The following is a 16,152-nucleotide window of genomic DNA, read 5'->3' as shown; positions in this document are numbered from 1 at the left end:
CTGATTTTTAGTAAGAAAATAATGGGAAGTTTTGGGAGGGGGGATGGGAGGGTCCCTCAAATTCGGGAAGAATTCACTACCCAAAAAAATCTGGCAATTTATTGGGTGAAATCGTTAAAAACTGATTTTATGGGTCCAGGTATTTTGTAACAGTTAATTTCCTGATTTCCATCCAGAAAATGAAATGTTAACTTTTGTTCCCTTGATTTTACCTGAATTTAATTTCTTTTTAAATGAAAACTAAAAGATTCCTGTAAAATTAAACAAACAAAACTGAGAATGAAGGACTCCAGCAATATTTTATGTGAAAAACATACCAAATTCAATAGTCCTAAATGAATGAGCACACTGAGAGGATATTGCATAAGTTACTGATACAGTAATTTACTGCTTTGATGGAATGTGAGGCAGGAAATGATTTAAATGTTAATTCATGCATGCAATGTTGTTATTATTATCCTTACAAGTCTACAAACTGTTGTAATGAATGGCATAAATGGTTGTAGAAAATCAATCATGTCATCGTTAATGAAACAGTTCACTGTGAGTATGAGGGAGAAAATAGATTTGACAATAAAATTTCAAAGTACACACTTTATATTATTATATAATAGTTCTTAAAATGTTCCTCCTTTGTAATTTAGTTTGGGGGAATAATTTTGTTTGAGTAAAAGATTATCAAATCTTTAGCTTCAACTTGCTAGTTTATTCTGTGAAAATTATCTGAAAACCCTGTCACATAGGAACATAGGAATATAGGAACAGGAGTAGGCCATTCAGCCCCTCGTGCCTGCTCCGCCATTTGATAAGATCACGGCTGATCTGTGATCTAACTCCATATACCCGCCTTTGGCCCATATCCCTTAATACCTTTGATTGCCAAAAAGCTATCTATCTCCGATTTAAATTTAGCAATTGAGCTAGCATCAATTGCCGTTTGCGGAAGAGAGTTCCAAACTTCTACCACCCTTTGTGTGTAGAAATGTTTTCTAATCTCACTCCTGAAAGGTCTGGCTCTAACTTTTAGACTGTGCCCCCTACTCCTAGAATCCTCAACCAGCGGAAATAGTTTCTCTCTATCCACCCTATCTGTTCCCCTTAATATCTTATAAACTTCGATCAGATCACCCCTTAACCTTCGAAACTACAAAGAATACAGCCCCAAACTTAACCCTTGAAGTCCGGGTATCATTCTAGTAAACCTACACTGCACTCCCTCCAAGGCCAATATGTCCTTCCGAAGGTGCAGTGCCCAGAACTGCTCACAGTACTCCAGGTGCAGTCTAACCAGGATTTTGTATAGCTGCAGCATAACTTCTGCCCCCTTGTACTCTAGATATAAAGGCCAGCATTCCATTAGCCTTATTGATTATTTTCTGCACCTGTTCATGACACTTCAATGATCTATGTACCTGAACCCCTAGGTCCCTTTGGACATCCACAGTTTTTAACTTTTTACCATTTAGAAAGTACCCTGTTCTATCCTTTTTTGATCCAAAGTGGATGACCTCACATTTGTCTACATTGAATTCCATTTGCCACAGTTTTGCCCATTCACCTAATCTATCAATATTGCTTTGTAATTTTATGTTTTCATCCACACTGTTTACAAAGCCACCAATCTTTGTGTCATTGGCAAACTTAGATATGAGACATTCTATGCCTCCATCTAAGTCGTTAATAAATATTGTGAATAATTGAGGCCCCAAGACAGATCCCTGCGGGACTCCACTAGTCACATCCTGCCAATGTGAGTACCTACCCATTATCCCTACTCTCTATCGCCTTTCGCTCAGCCAGCTTCCTAACCAAGTCCGTACTTTTCCCTCGATTCCATAGGCTTCTATCTTAGCTAACAGTCTCTTATGTCGGACCTTATCAAATGCCTTCTGGAAGTCCATATAAATAACATCCATTGACATTCCCCTTCCACTACTTTAGTCACCTCTTCAAAAAAATTCAATCAGGTTTGTCAGGCACGACCTACCTTTCACAAATCCATGCTGGCTCTCTCTGATCAACTGAAAATTCTCGAGGTGTTCAGACACACTATCCTTAATTATAGACTCCAGCATTTTCCCCACAACAGATGTTAGGCTAACTGGTCTATAATTCCCTGGTTTCCCTCTCTCTCCTTTCTTAAAAAGCGGAGTGACGTGCAATTTTCCAATCCAGAGGGACAGTTCCTGAATCTAGAGAACTTTGAAAGATTATACTTAGGGCATCTGCAATGTGCTCACCTACTTCCTTTAAAACCCTGGGATGGAAACCATCTGGTCCTGGGGATTTGTCACTCTTTAGTGCTATTATTTTCTTCATTACTGTTGCTTTACTTATATTAATTTTATCGAGTCCCTGTCCCTGATTCAATATTAGTTTTCTTGGGATTTCCGGCATGCTATCCTCTTTTTCTACTGTAAATACTGACGCAAAGTAATCGTTTAACATGTCCGCCATTTCCCCATTGTCAATGACAATATCCCCACTTTCAGTTTTTAAGGGGCCAACACTGCTCCTGACCACCCTCTTTTTCCTAATATAACTATAAACGTTCTTCGTATTGGTTTTGATATCCCTTGCAAGTTTCTTTTCATACTCTCTTTTTGTAGCTCTTACTATCTGTTTTGTGACTCTTTGTATCTTTCCCATTCGCCAGGATCTTTGCCATTTTTTGCCTTTTTGTAGGCCTTTCCTTATGTCTTATACTGTCTCTTACCTCTTTAGTTGTCCATGGCTGTTTTTTTGGCAAGTAGAGTTCTTTCCCCTCAGGGGTATAAAGCAATTCTGTATCACGTTAAATGTTTCTTTAAACATTTCCCACTGATCATCAGTCGTTTTACCCATTAACAAATTTGCCAAGTTTACTGTGGACAGTCTCTGTCTCATCCCTTTGAAGTCGGCCTTAACCAAGTCTAGAATCTTAGCAGCTGACTCACCTTTTTCCCTTTCAAACACTACATTGAACTCGATCATGTTATGATCGCTATTGGATAGATGTTTGTGTACAGTTAAGCCGTTAACTAAATCTGATTCATTACTCATTACTAAATCTAGTATGGCTTGCCCCCTTGTTGCCTCTAGAACATACTGCTGTAGAAAACTATCCCGGACACACTCAAGAAATTCACTACCTTTCTGACAGTTGCTAGTCTGCTTTTCCCAATCTACGTGAAGGTTAAAGTCCCCCATTAAGACCTTTCTTACACGCTTGTCTAATCTCTGCATTTATACAATCTAGCACTTCAGAGCTGCTGCCAGGGGTCCTATACACAATTCCCACTATAGCCTTAGATCCTTTCCTATTTCTCAATTCAACCCATAAGGTCTCTGTTGGCTGCTTACCTCTCGTTATATCCTCCTTTATCACTGAAGTGATTTCATCTCTAATCATTAAGGCTACTCCTCCCCCTCTTCCATTTTCCCTGTCTCTCCTGTAGACCTTATAACCCGGTATATTTAGTTCCCAATCCTGACCATCCTGCAGCCATGTCTCAGTAATAGCTATCATGTCATACCCTCCAATTTGAATTTGAACCAGTAGTTCATTTAATTTATTCCTTATACTCCGTGCATTTGTATATAGATCTCTTAGTTGGGCCACACACCCTAGCCTCACATCACAACAACTCCAAAAAGCTGGGAAAGGGTAAGGTCAAAATGAAATGGCATGAAGGTGGTATGTGACTGGGAGCAGAATTTTCAGTGTGGAGTGACAATGTAAATGTACTTTCAGGTGGGCTGCTGGTGACTGTATTTTCACCCTCCTGATGGCAGCAATGGCAGAAATACAGTGTTTGTGCTGCGCAGTTGTGAGGGGGATGGGGAAAGAGTCTGGCTCAAACAATTGTGGTACTGAGAGCCACTGGGTTCTCCCTAGAAACTGGGTAAAGATCTTGATCTTTGTTGGAAATCACCCTCACTGAGAGATGTTGTTAACACAGGGTGAAGTCCAGGCCATGAAATATTTCTTAAGAAGAAAAATTAGTGGATGCCTGTCTCAGAAAGGCCAGGCAGATGTTTAAAAGTCCTCACTTTTACTGCTATGCGGTGCTTACCCTTTAGCACTGTATGATGATCAATTTTCCTGGTGACCTGACTGTGAATAGCAGAACGAAGGAAACATTTTCTTTTACACAGTAAAATCATTAGCATTTATATGAAGAATAACAACTAGCACTGGTGATGCTGATAGTTTGTCTGTCTTCACTGTAAGCACAACAGCTGTAAGGTCAGCATTCAAACTTATCTGCTTGCTGTCTTCTGCTTTCTTCCAAACAAAAAATTAATCAATACTGGGATTATAGCAGCCTAGATTGTAAACTGTCAGAAAACATAGTAACCGTTTAAAATAAAAAAAGGAGTTTAGTACAGCGTATGTACTCACTTAGAAGAATAGAAATTTAGGACACTGGACTTTGAAAGCATTGGGGTTTTCTTAGATGTCATGGAAGCTCACTCTGGAGAGTGCACTCTCTTGCTCCCTATCCAGTTCTGCTCTCTCCTGTCCTACATTCTCCATTGCCATGTTTCTCTGAGGCTGTCGGTGTCCTGCCCCCTCTCTGTGCTCAGTGGTAGCAATGTGGAGAAGAGTCAATGTGCATTAGAATCAAATTTCCTGCTCCCTAGCCGTCTTATACGTGGGCCAGAGACTGTTTTCAGCTTTTTTTCCTGGAAAATTGGTCTTATATATATATATAGTTGGAGTATATCTAAGCATATTATTAATTTCACTTCACAGTACTTACCATGTTGCAGATATGAGATGCCTCCTTCAGAAATTAACCATATGGTTATATAACTCTGTGGTTCTTTGAACCATTCACTTCATTACTCCGAACTACCAATGATCAATACAAAGTAATTCTGTCTTACTCTGCAAGCAAAAAATTGAAAAAGAGAACAGTATTACATTCTGGAAATGACATTGTGCTTTCAAATTAACATTAAAAATGTATCACCTGAAGGTACAATTACAAACTACTGAAACTATTAAAAATCTGCACCTCCACAGCTTAGTATAGTATTACCTCTCCCACTCCTAACAAAGGCTTTAGAATCATTGAGTATCAATCTCTCTAAATGGCACTTTCTTGCCCCCCCCTTTCCTAAAGTTACTTGCCTATTCTATAAGTGCTCACTGTCCTCTAATACTTCCTGTGTGAAATATTGATCTGCTATTTGACTGTGGGGGCATGACAGGGAAGCCTGATCCTGTTCTAATCTTGTATCCATTCATACTGTAGTTTCCAGCAGCATTTCTCCATGTCAATCGGGAGTGTGAACCTTGGCTGACTTTTTCTTTCTCTCAGCCTGGATGACATCTCTGGATGGAGAGTCTGAATGGAGAGCAGGGGCGGGTCTGGATGGAGTTTTCAGACTTTTTCACTGTGATAGGTTAACTCATTATTTAGACTTCTAAATGTAAACAATAATGAACTCTTAGTAAACCTTTTAACTATATAGGCTAAATTATTTATGTCAATCATAGTACCGAACATTTGCTACTGTTTGGTTTTGAAGAGATCAGTTACACAGTCTGAGGACTATGTTGATATACCCTGGTTTGGGAACGGTTTAAGACGGATTGTAAATAAATGGCTTGCAGACCTGACATTCTGCAAATGCCACATCCCGATTTGAAACGAGTTGTGAAAAGGTTGTTACAATGGAACCGCTCTATCTCACTCTCCGAAGGCTGTGCATTAGTATACAACTATAGTGCAAATTATTTTTAAGGCATTATTTTTCCCTTCATTGACTAACACGGACACATTTAAATGCAACGGTAAAGTCATATCCAAGAAGATTGAGCTTTGCATCAAAACGAAGACTTTGGGGATAGAAGCAGCTATAATTAACTTAAAATTATGAATCAGCCCTGTGCTGCAACGTTACACACCTTCCAATTTGTTTGTTGGGGTCGGGTGGCCGTTTGCTACAAAGGGAAGAAAGCATTTAAGTGCATAAAGAAATACCGCATTAACTTTTTTATATATAAGAGAGAGATGCGGCAGGAGAAATGTGGGCTAACGACTGCCTTTTATTACACTGCAAGTTTGGAGTGATTGCAGACCGCAGTTCCATCTGTTTGAAAGGGTTGGACGGCGCTGGGACGGTTTCCCATAGCAACGGGCCAAGCCATTTCTCTCCAGCCTCTTCATTCTCCTCGAACTATCCATCTTCTTTCACCCCTGTCACTTTCCCTCTTCTTTTTTCCTTTAGCTTTTTCAGACATTTATTCCCCCACCCTTTGCACCTCTTTCATCTTTTTTCTCTCTCAATCTTTCTCTTTTTTTTGGGCGCTATTTCAATTTTTTTTTCTGCCTCTTGTTATTTTCACGAGGACTTTTCCTTCGGTTCTTCCTCTAACTCTCCTTCCCTTATCCTTTCTTTTCTCTCAATGATTCTCCTTGCTTTTATTCTCCCTATTCCTGCGCCCTCCCTCCTCCTCCTGTGAGTGTGTGCGTCTCTCTCACCCACACCATTGCACCCACCTTGTCGCAAACCCACACTAGGTTGCTTACCTCGTTCCTTGTCTTTTTGCTCCCTTTTCTCCCGGTGACATGTGTGTGTGTTTTTTTTTTCCCCCCTGTTTCTTTCTTCAGCTCTAAGATTCATTCCACTCGCCTGTCTCCGTCCCCTTCCCTAACTCCCCAGGTGACCGAGTCATAAGCCGCTCTCCGGCGCCGGGTATTCCGAGCGTTAACGGAAATACCCGAAGCCGAGGTCTCGCTCGGCCTGAAACCCGAGCGTTCACGGAAATGCACGAACCCCCCGATCGCTGCTTCCTCCCCACCCTCCACAAATTCGCCAGCGTTCACGCAAATACCCGAACCCAAGGTCTCCCGGCCTGAAACCCGAGCGCTCACGGAAATACCCGAACTGGGGAGCCGCAGGGCCGTAGAGATCTGCCATAGGCCAGTATCGCCATCTATGGGTGGAATTAGTTTATTGCAGCCTTTGTCATTGGAAATATTTTAAATCCCTTCTCTTTTTTTATATGTGTAGTTTTTCTTTCTTTTCATTTCCCCCCTTTTTTAATCCTTTCTGGTCTTTATGTAAATAAATTCTGTACAATATTCCAAGTAAATTCTTCCAATACAGGATAGAACATAGGAAGACCATTCGACTCATCTTAGCTGATCCAAGCAGACAGAACCTACATCACAGCATTAACTGTTTCTTAAATCATTTCAGGGTCCTCAGTGATGGTCAATCTGTGTGAGGAACCTCCTGACATCAGTCTTAAACTTGTCTTTTGCTAGTTTGCACCTGTGTCCCCTTATCCCACTGTCACAGTTCAGTTTGAAGTAGTGCTCTGGATCTACTGTTTTATACCATTTACTATCTCACATGATTTTTTTATTCATTCATGGGCGTCACTGGCGAGGCCGGCATTTATTGCCCATCCCTAATTGCCCTTGAGAAGGTGGTGGTGAGCCGCCTTCTTGAACCGCTGCAGTCCGTGTGGTGAAGGTTCTTCCACAGTGCTGTTAGGAAGGGAGTTCCAGGATTTTGACCCAGCGACGATGAAGGAACGGCGATATATTTCCAAGTCGGGATGGTGTGTGACTTTCGGTGCTGAAAAGCCCAGGTTCCTCCAGTCTTTCTTCATAACTCAATCATTTGGTGCTGGGGATCAATCTCTCTTCTTGGAACCACCTGCAATGCTTGAATGTCTGTCTTTACATGGTTACATAGCATTTACAGCATGGAAACAGGCCATTCGGCCCATCTGGTCTATGCTGGTGTTTATGCTCCACACGAGCTTCCTCCCACCCTATTCCGTCTAACCATATCTGCATATTCTTCTATTCCTTTCTTCCTCATGTACTTATTTAGCTTCCCCTTAAATGCATCTATGCTATTCGCCTCAACTACTCCTTGTGGTAGCAAGTTCCACATTCTAACCACTCTCTGGGTAAAGAAGTTTCTCCTGAAATCTTTCTTCGATTTATTATTGACTATCTTATATTTATGGCCCGTAGTTTTGAACTCCTCCACAAGTGGAAACATCTTCGCTATCAAACCCCTTCATAATTTTAAAGACCTCTATTAGGTCACCCCTCAGCCTTCTCTTTTCAGCCTGTGCCATCTTGTGCTCAGTAACTAGAACTGGACAGAGTACTCGAAGGTGTAGTCTGACCAGAACACCATATGGAGCCTGACTTCTTCCAATGTGTCAGTCTTGCCTAGGGTTGTGGCTTCAAGTCCCTCTCCAGAGACTTGAGTACATAATCCAGGCTGACACTTCAGTGCCGTACTGAGGGAGTGCTGCACTGTCGGAGGTGCTGTCTTTTGGATGAGACGTTAAACTGAGGCCCCATCAGCCCTCTCAGATCGATGTAAAAGATCCCGCAGCACTATTTCGAAGAAAAGCAGGTAAGTTCTCGGTGTCCAGGCCAATATTTATCCTTCAACCAACATCACTAAAACAGATTATCTGGTCATTATCACGTTGCTGTTTGTGAGACCTTGCAATGCGCAAATTGGCTGCCGCATTTCCTACATTACAGCAGTGACTTTTTTTTATTCGTTCACGGGATGTGGGCGTCACTGGCAAGGCCGGCATTTATTGCCCATCCCTAGCGAGATTTTTTTACAACTGAGTGGCTTGCTAGGCCATTTCAGAGGGCAATTAAGAATCAACCACATTGCTGTGGGTCTGGAGTCACATATAGGCCAGACCAGGTAAGGACAGCAGGTTTCCTTCCCTAAAGGACATTAGTGAACCAGATGGGTTTTTACGACAATCCGGTAGTTTCATGGCCATCATTACTGATACTAGTATTTTAATTCCAGATTTTTATTTAATTAATTGAATTTAAATTTGCCAGCCGCCGTGGCAGGGTTCGAACTCATGACTCTGGATTTTAGTCCAGGCCTCTGGATTACTAGCCCAGTAACATAACCACTAGGCTACCATACCCTACAACTTCAATATCTGCAAAGCGCTTTGGGATGTCCTGAGGTCATGAAAGATGCTACATAATCGCAGGTTCTTTCTTTCCAACTTATACTCTGTTTTGTCTTTATAGTCAGAATCATTTTCTGTGACTCAGAGAAGATACCCCCACCCTGTAGGATGGGTTTCTCTAGTAAGCAGCTTAGCAATACAGAACAGTAAGGTTTCAAGCTTGGATTCCTGGTCTGAGCCGATTGGGAACTTACAGTGTGGGTCAAAGGTGTATCTGACCTCACCGTCACACATGGCACTGGAACTCCAACGCTCTGCACCCCCTAAACACAGTATCTTACAGACTCTTTGCTGTGTGAACTTTGAAGGTGAAGCTTGGCGTTGGGAATGTGTTGAGATAGTGAGAGAGAAATGCCACTTTCAAATGAATTGGAAGAAAGATAAATTTTCTTACCCCTGTACATCTTCCAGTGTGAAAATAAGAAGCATTCCACGTTAGTGGTTTGGAGCTGAGACCACTAATGTAAATATAGACCACGCTGCTGATTCAGCGAACTCCAGCCCCACACCAACGTGGTCGACTCTTAACTGATCTCTCAGTTGCGTCAAACCGCTAGAAAGAGAAGCAAGAAGAAAACCAGATGGACCACTCGCCTGCGACCTAGGCATGGAATCAGGACACGACGAAGACACACCCGGCCCAGTCGATCCTGCAAAGTCCTCCTCACTAACATCTGGGGTCTGGCGGCCAAGGTGGGAGAGCTGTCCCACAGACTTGTCAAGCAACAGCTTGTATTATTATTATTAAAATCCAGTAATTGTCTTGACGAGCCAGTAATTTGTTTTCTGTGAAACCATGTCTCCGGGGAGAAGGTGCCGGGTGCCAGTAAACAAACTCATCCAACGATGCTGATGACATTTTGCGTCACAGCCCGTTTACTGGACGTTACGTGGAATGGCTACAACGCCAGTTTTCTTTTCTGTGTCCTGAATTGTGAGGGTGAAGGTTTTACACTATCGCCCAAAGTCAAAATTACCCCCGTGGTCTTTTCACCAATTCATTCCCACAGCCTTGTCCAAACAGTGAAAGAATATTTCTCATGTAAAGCTGCTGAACACTATTTGCTCCCTTGCCATCTACCAAACACCAACTCAGCAGCAGACACTAGTGAGGTATTGAAGTTTAATCTCCATACATTATTAGGAATAACTATTACAAGAGCCATAAATTATCTTGAATATAAAATACACAAGTCACCAAACCACACATACATATAGTTACAGAAAACATTCACCGCTTACATTTTAGTCAGGTCTAAAGTCAGTATCAAAGTTTCATATGACATTTAAATCATGCAAAGTTAAAATTCAACAATACCCTCCTTAGACAGTACAAAACAGTAAAAAGCAGAGACTGTGGATCAGTCCAAGTTATAGGCAGCACGGTTAAAAGTTCCTGAAGTGATTTACACAGATTCTATTCTTTCATTTCCTTTTTCTGGGCTTTCACTGGGCTTGACTTTAATGGTGCATTATGGGAATCTCCTTCCTTGGACTCATCGGGAGTCGGTGGACTAAGATTCCCATGATGCATTGCATGAGCTGAGCACGCTCAGTTCCTCACAGGGTAACTACAGGCAATTCTATACAGCACTCTCTTTTGCCACAGCTCGATGTATTATTTGGTAAAACAGGATAGCGTTAGTACTGTACAAACATTATTTATGTCCCATCAACATGTAATGACAATATTTTAAGGAAAGCATATTGCAAATTTTTTTTGACATGCATAATTTATGCACATTTTTGCATGAGTCTGGTCAGGCCGTGACAAAAATGGATGCTCTCTCTTTAGGAGCACGGCAATATTTTAAGACGATCAACAAAGTATTAGATTTAATTCTTCCAGCATGAATGGGCAAAATCCCAGAAAAGTTTATGTCAAGTTGATGATGAAAATGCTGATTCTGTTGAGAGATGGGATAGGGAAAAGCTCCAGGTGAACTTGTTTCTGTATTTCACATGGCCTGAAAGTCCACCCCCAAACTATACAGACAAATTGCTCACTACGGTTTAAAGGTTTAAACATCAGGAGGCACAAGATAACATTAAGGAAGTTAAAGAATAAAAAGTTTGTTAATAGGAACTTTTACGCCCAAAAGACTTTTGGAATACTTTATCAGGTAAGGTCACTGAAGTGGACAGTATAAAGTAGCAACTAGGTATGTCTCTGGAGAGGAGGGGTTGAGGGATATGATGGGAAGGTGGGATTGATCTGTCAAAAAAACAGACAGGCATTTTGGGCCTACTAGACTTTTCCTGTTGCTAAAAATTCTTATTTTCCACCATAAAATGAACACAAATGACTCATAGGAGACTTAGATTCCAGTGTAAATTTGCACATCAGTTAAATAGGTCCACATAATGATTTTGTGTTCTCTCTCAGTTCAGTTGCTCATCGAACTTTTTCAGGGATGGGACTGGGTTTTGGCAGCTAGGTAGACAATTTAGTAATCCCTACTTTACTGGCTCGAAAAACGATTTCACTCGCTTGACAAATCAGGCAAAAAAGTCTAAATTAACTGACCAGAAGCAAGATGGGGGAATTCAGTGAAAAGTATGAAATATGTACATTTTTTAAAAAGGTAATGTTCTTGACTGATGCTCAAGAAACTCGAGTACACAGGAAAATTAATTTTGTTTCCCTGTGAACCAGATGAAGCAGAGTTCTAAAATTCTTATTTCTTTTTAAGTGATAGAACAGAAATAGATTATACCTCAATAATTACTTACCAGAGGTTTAATTTCCCCTGCTAGTACATTGTTCATGTTACATGCCTTTGTGCGTTACTGCCACAAGGTCACTAACCTGTTTATTTTAAATGGGTTAATGACTGTTACAATAGTACGCAAAAGAACTTTTCACAAAAAATATGAACCAGCGTAATGCAAATAGGTCAATAATGTGTAACCAATACATTGGGTGATACCAATCATTGCTTCTAAAAAAAATGGTCACCACTCATTGATGGGGATGGAGAATGGGCCCAGTTAAAACCAAGGACTGATAATGGAGCCTGATTAAAGAACTGAAACCATCGAGATACCAGAAGTTTAGTCCAATAGCACCAAGCAAAGATGAAGTAGGAAGTAACTGGAGAAGCTGGGATTGTTCTCCTCGGAGCAGAGAAGGTTCAGGGGAGATTTAATAGAGGTGTTCATAATAATGAAGGGTTTTGATAGAGTCAATAAGGAGAAACTGTTTCCACTAACAGGAGGGTCGGTAGCCAGAGGATTTAAGACAATTGGCAAAAGAACCAGAGGGGAGATGAGGAGAATTTTTTTTTATGCAGCGGCTTGTTATGATCTTGAATGTACTGCCCGAAAGGGTGGTGGAAGCAGATTCAATAATAACTTTCAAAAGGGAATTGGATATATACTTGAAAAAGAAAAATTTGCAGGGCTATGGGGAAAGAGCAGGAGGAGTGGGACTAATTGGATAGCTGTTTCAAAGAGCTGGCACAGGCACGATGGGCCACATGGCGTCTTTCTGTGCTGTACAATTCTATGATTCTATGAATTACAGTGGTATTCTACTGACTGGAACCCTGTAAACACGTCACCCTGTCTCCTTGGAGCTGGTGGATGTAAGACAATATTGGTTTTACGCTGGATCTGGCCAATAAAAAGTCAGTAGACCAGTACTGCGGAGATTTGCTCTGGGTTGTACAGACTGCCAACTGTAAACTGGAGTACACCAGAAAGCGACTATGTTCTGGTGTGCAAGGAATAGTATAAATAGGTCAACAGTGCAGCACTACAGCTTCTACCCACTTATTACGTGGCTGTTTGTAAAATATGAACAATATTTTTCACTATCATTTTGGAACCTCCGAATTAAATTCCCTTCATGTGTTTTACATAGAATGTACAGCATAGAAACAGGCCATTCGGCCCAACTGGTTCATGCTGGTAAATAATTCTGCTTTTTTTTTTAAACTGTGAATGGAAGGGCATTTTGATGTGACACTTTGACACACCTGTGTCTGTTTACAGAGTGAAAGTTTACAGGTTAACAGTCCACCTTTTTGATTAGGGAATGCTCTATGGTACATAGGTACGCAGGGCAAAAAAAAACCTCTTAGAGACAGGGAACAAAAATATGGAAGATTCTATCGATTAGTAGTGGTGTAGTCTCCTCTGTATACGTCATAAACAACCACAAGCAAGAATAATTCTCCCTCTGACCTGTTTGAGAAACTACCATGAGCCGATGTGCATCCTGCTCTATCACTGTGTTCATGCTCAGCACTCAGGTGATGCAACCTCCTCTGTTGTCCAGCAGAGGGAGCTCCTACATTGATTGCGCCTTCTAAGCCACAAGACAAAGGCTTTTGATCTCATCGCAGTGCGAGCTGTAGATATTCTGGAAGTTTAGGCTGTACTCAACAATAGCAACAGTAACTTGCATTTATACAGAGCCTTTAACATACATAAATGTCTGAAGGCAATTCACAGAGGCATAATCAAAAAAAAATGGAAGCCATGCCAAAGAAGGGAATGTTAGGAGGGCATGACAAAAAGCTTGGTCAAAGAGGTGGGTTTTAAGAAGGATCTTAAAGGAGGCCGCAGAATTGGAGAGGTGGAGAGGTTTAGGGAAGGAATTCTAGAGCGTGGGGCTTAAGTGGCTGAAGGCTCGGCTGCCAATGGTGGAGCAATGGGATGGGGAGGTGATATACAAGAGGCCAGAGTCAGAGAAATGGAGCATTCATCGGGGGAGGGGGGGGGGGAGTTATAATGCTGGAGGTGGTTACAGAGCTAGAGCAGGGTGAGGCCATGCAGGGATTTAAACAGGAGAATGAGAATTTTAAATTGGAGGTGTTGAGGGACCGGGAGTCAATGTAAGAACATAAGAAACAGGAGCAGGAGTAGGCCATACGCCCCTCGAGCCTGCTCCGCCATTCAATCAGATCATGGCTGATCTTCTACCTCAACTCCACTTTCCCGCCCAATCCCCATATCCCTTGATTCCCTTAGTGTCAAAAAATCTATCGATCTCAATCTTGAATATACTTGAAGACAGACCATCCACAGCCCTCTGAGGTAGAGAATTCCAAATATTCACAAGTCTCTGAGTGAAGAAATGTTTCCGTATCTCAGTCCTAAATGGCCGACCTCTTACCTTGAGACTATGACCCCTAGTTCTAGATTCTCAGGCCAGGGGAAACAGCCTCTCAGTATCAACCCTGTCAAACCCTCTAAGAATTTTATATGTTTCAAAGAGATCACCTCTCATTCTTCTAAACTCTGGAGAATATAGGCCCATTCTACTCAATCTCTCCTCATAGGACAACCCTTTCATCCCAGGAATCAATCTAGTGAACCTTCGTTGCACCGCCTCTAAGGCAAGTATATGCTTCCTTAGGTAAAGAGATCAAAACTGTACACAGTGCTCCAGATGTGGTCTCACCAGAGCCCTATATATTTACAGCAAGACTTCCTTACACTTATACTACAACCCCTTGCAGTAAAGGCTAACATACCATTTGCTTTTCTAATTGCTTGCTGTACCTAAACGTTAACTTTCTGTGATTTGTGTATAAGGGCACCCAAATCCCTCTGAATACCAACATTTCTTAGTCTTACTTTTTAAAAAATATTCTGCTTTTCTATTCTTCCTACCAAAGTCGATAATTTCACATTTCCCCACATCATACTCCATCTGCCACCTTCTCTCCCACTCACTTAACCTGTCTATATCCTTTTGTAGCATCTTTGTGTCCTCCTCACAGCTTGCTTTTCCACCTAGCTTTATATCGTCAACAAACTTGGATACATTACACCCGGTCCCCTCATCTAAGTCATTGATAAATATTGTAAATAGCTGAGCCCCAAGCACCGATCTTTGTGGCACCCCACTAGTTACAGCCTGCCAACCCAAAAATGACCCATTTATTCCTACTTTCTGTTTTCTGTCCGTTAACCAATCCTCAATCCATGCTAATATATTACCCCCAATCCCATGAGCCCTAATTTTGTGTAACAACCTCTTGTGTGGCACCTTATCGAATGCCTTTTAAAAATCCAAATATACTACATCCACTGGTTCCCCTTTATCTACCCTGCTAGTTACACCCTCAAAAAACTCTAATAAATTTGTCAAATACGATTTCCCTTTCATAAAACCATGTTGACTCTGCCTAATCTTATTATGATTTTCTAAGTGCCCTGTTACTATGTCCTTAATAATAGATTCTAGTATTTTCCCTGCTACTAATATCAGGCTAACTGGCCTGTAGTTCCCTGTTTTCTCTCTCCCTCCTTTCTTCAACAACGGGGTTACATTTGCTACCTTCCAATCCACGGGCACCATTCTAGAATCTAGGGAATTCTGGAAGATCAAAACCAATGCATTCACTATCTCTGCAGCCACCTCTTTTAAAACCCGAGGATGTAGGCCATCAGGTCCAAGGGATTTGTCGGCTTTTAGTCCCATTAATTTCTCCAGTACTTTTTCTTTACTAATCTTAATTACTTTAAGTTTTTCACTCTCATTAGACCCTTGGTTCCCCACTATTTTCGGTATTTTTTTGTGTCTTCTACTGTGAAGACACGTAGAAAATATTTCCTTATTCCCCATTATAATTTCTCCTGTCTCAGCCTCTAAGGGACTCATGCTTCCTTTCGCTAATCTCTTCCTTTTTACATACTTGTAGAAGCTCTTACAATCTGTTTTTATATTTCTTGCTGGATTACTCTCATATTCTATTTTCTCCCTCTTTATCAATTTCTTGGTCATCCTTTACTGATTTCTAAAATCCTCCCAATCCTTATGCTTACTACTCTTTTTTGGCAACATTATAAACATCTTCTTTTAATCTAATGCTATCCTTAACTTCTCTAGTTAGCCACAGTTGGACCACTTTTCCCGTGGAGTTTTTATTCCTCAAGGGAATGTATATTCGTTGAGAATTATGAATTATTACTTTAAATGTTTGCCATTGCTTATCTACCGTCATATCTTTTAATCTAATTTCCCAATCTACCTTAGCCAACTCACCCCTCATACCTATGTAATTGGCTTTGTTTAAATTTAAGACCCTAGTTTCAGACTTAACTACATCACTCTCAAACTCAATATGAAATTCTATCATATTATGATCACTCTGCCCCAGAGGATCCTTAACTATAAGATTACTAATTAACCCCTGTCTCATTATAAAGTACTAGATTAA

This window comes from Heptranchias perlo, chromosome 22, assembly GCF_035084215.1.
Source record: "Heptranchias perlo isolate sHepPer1 chromosome 22, sHepPer1.hap1, whole genome shotgun sequence".
In the NCBI taxonomy this organism is placed as follows: Eukaryota; Metazoa; Chordata; class Chondrichthyes; order Hexanchiformes; family Hexanchidae; genus Heptranchias; species Heptranchias perlo.
This window is presented reverse-complemented; position numbering follows the sequence as displayed.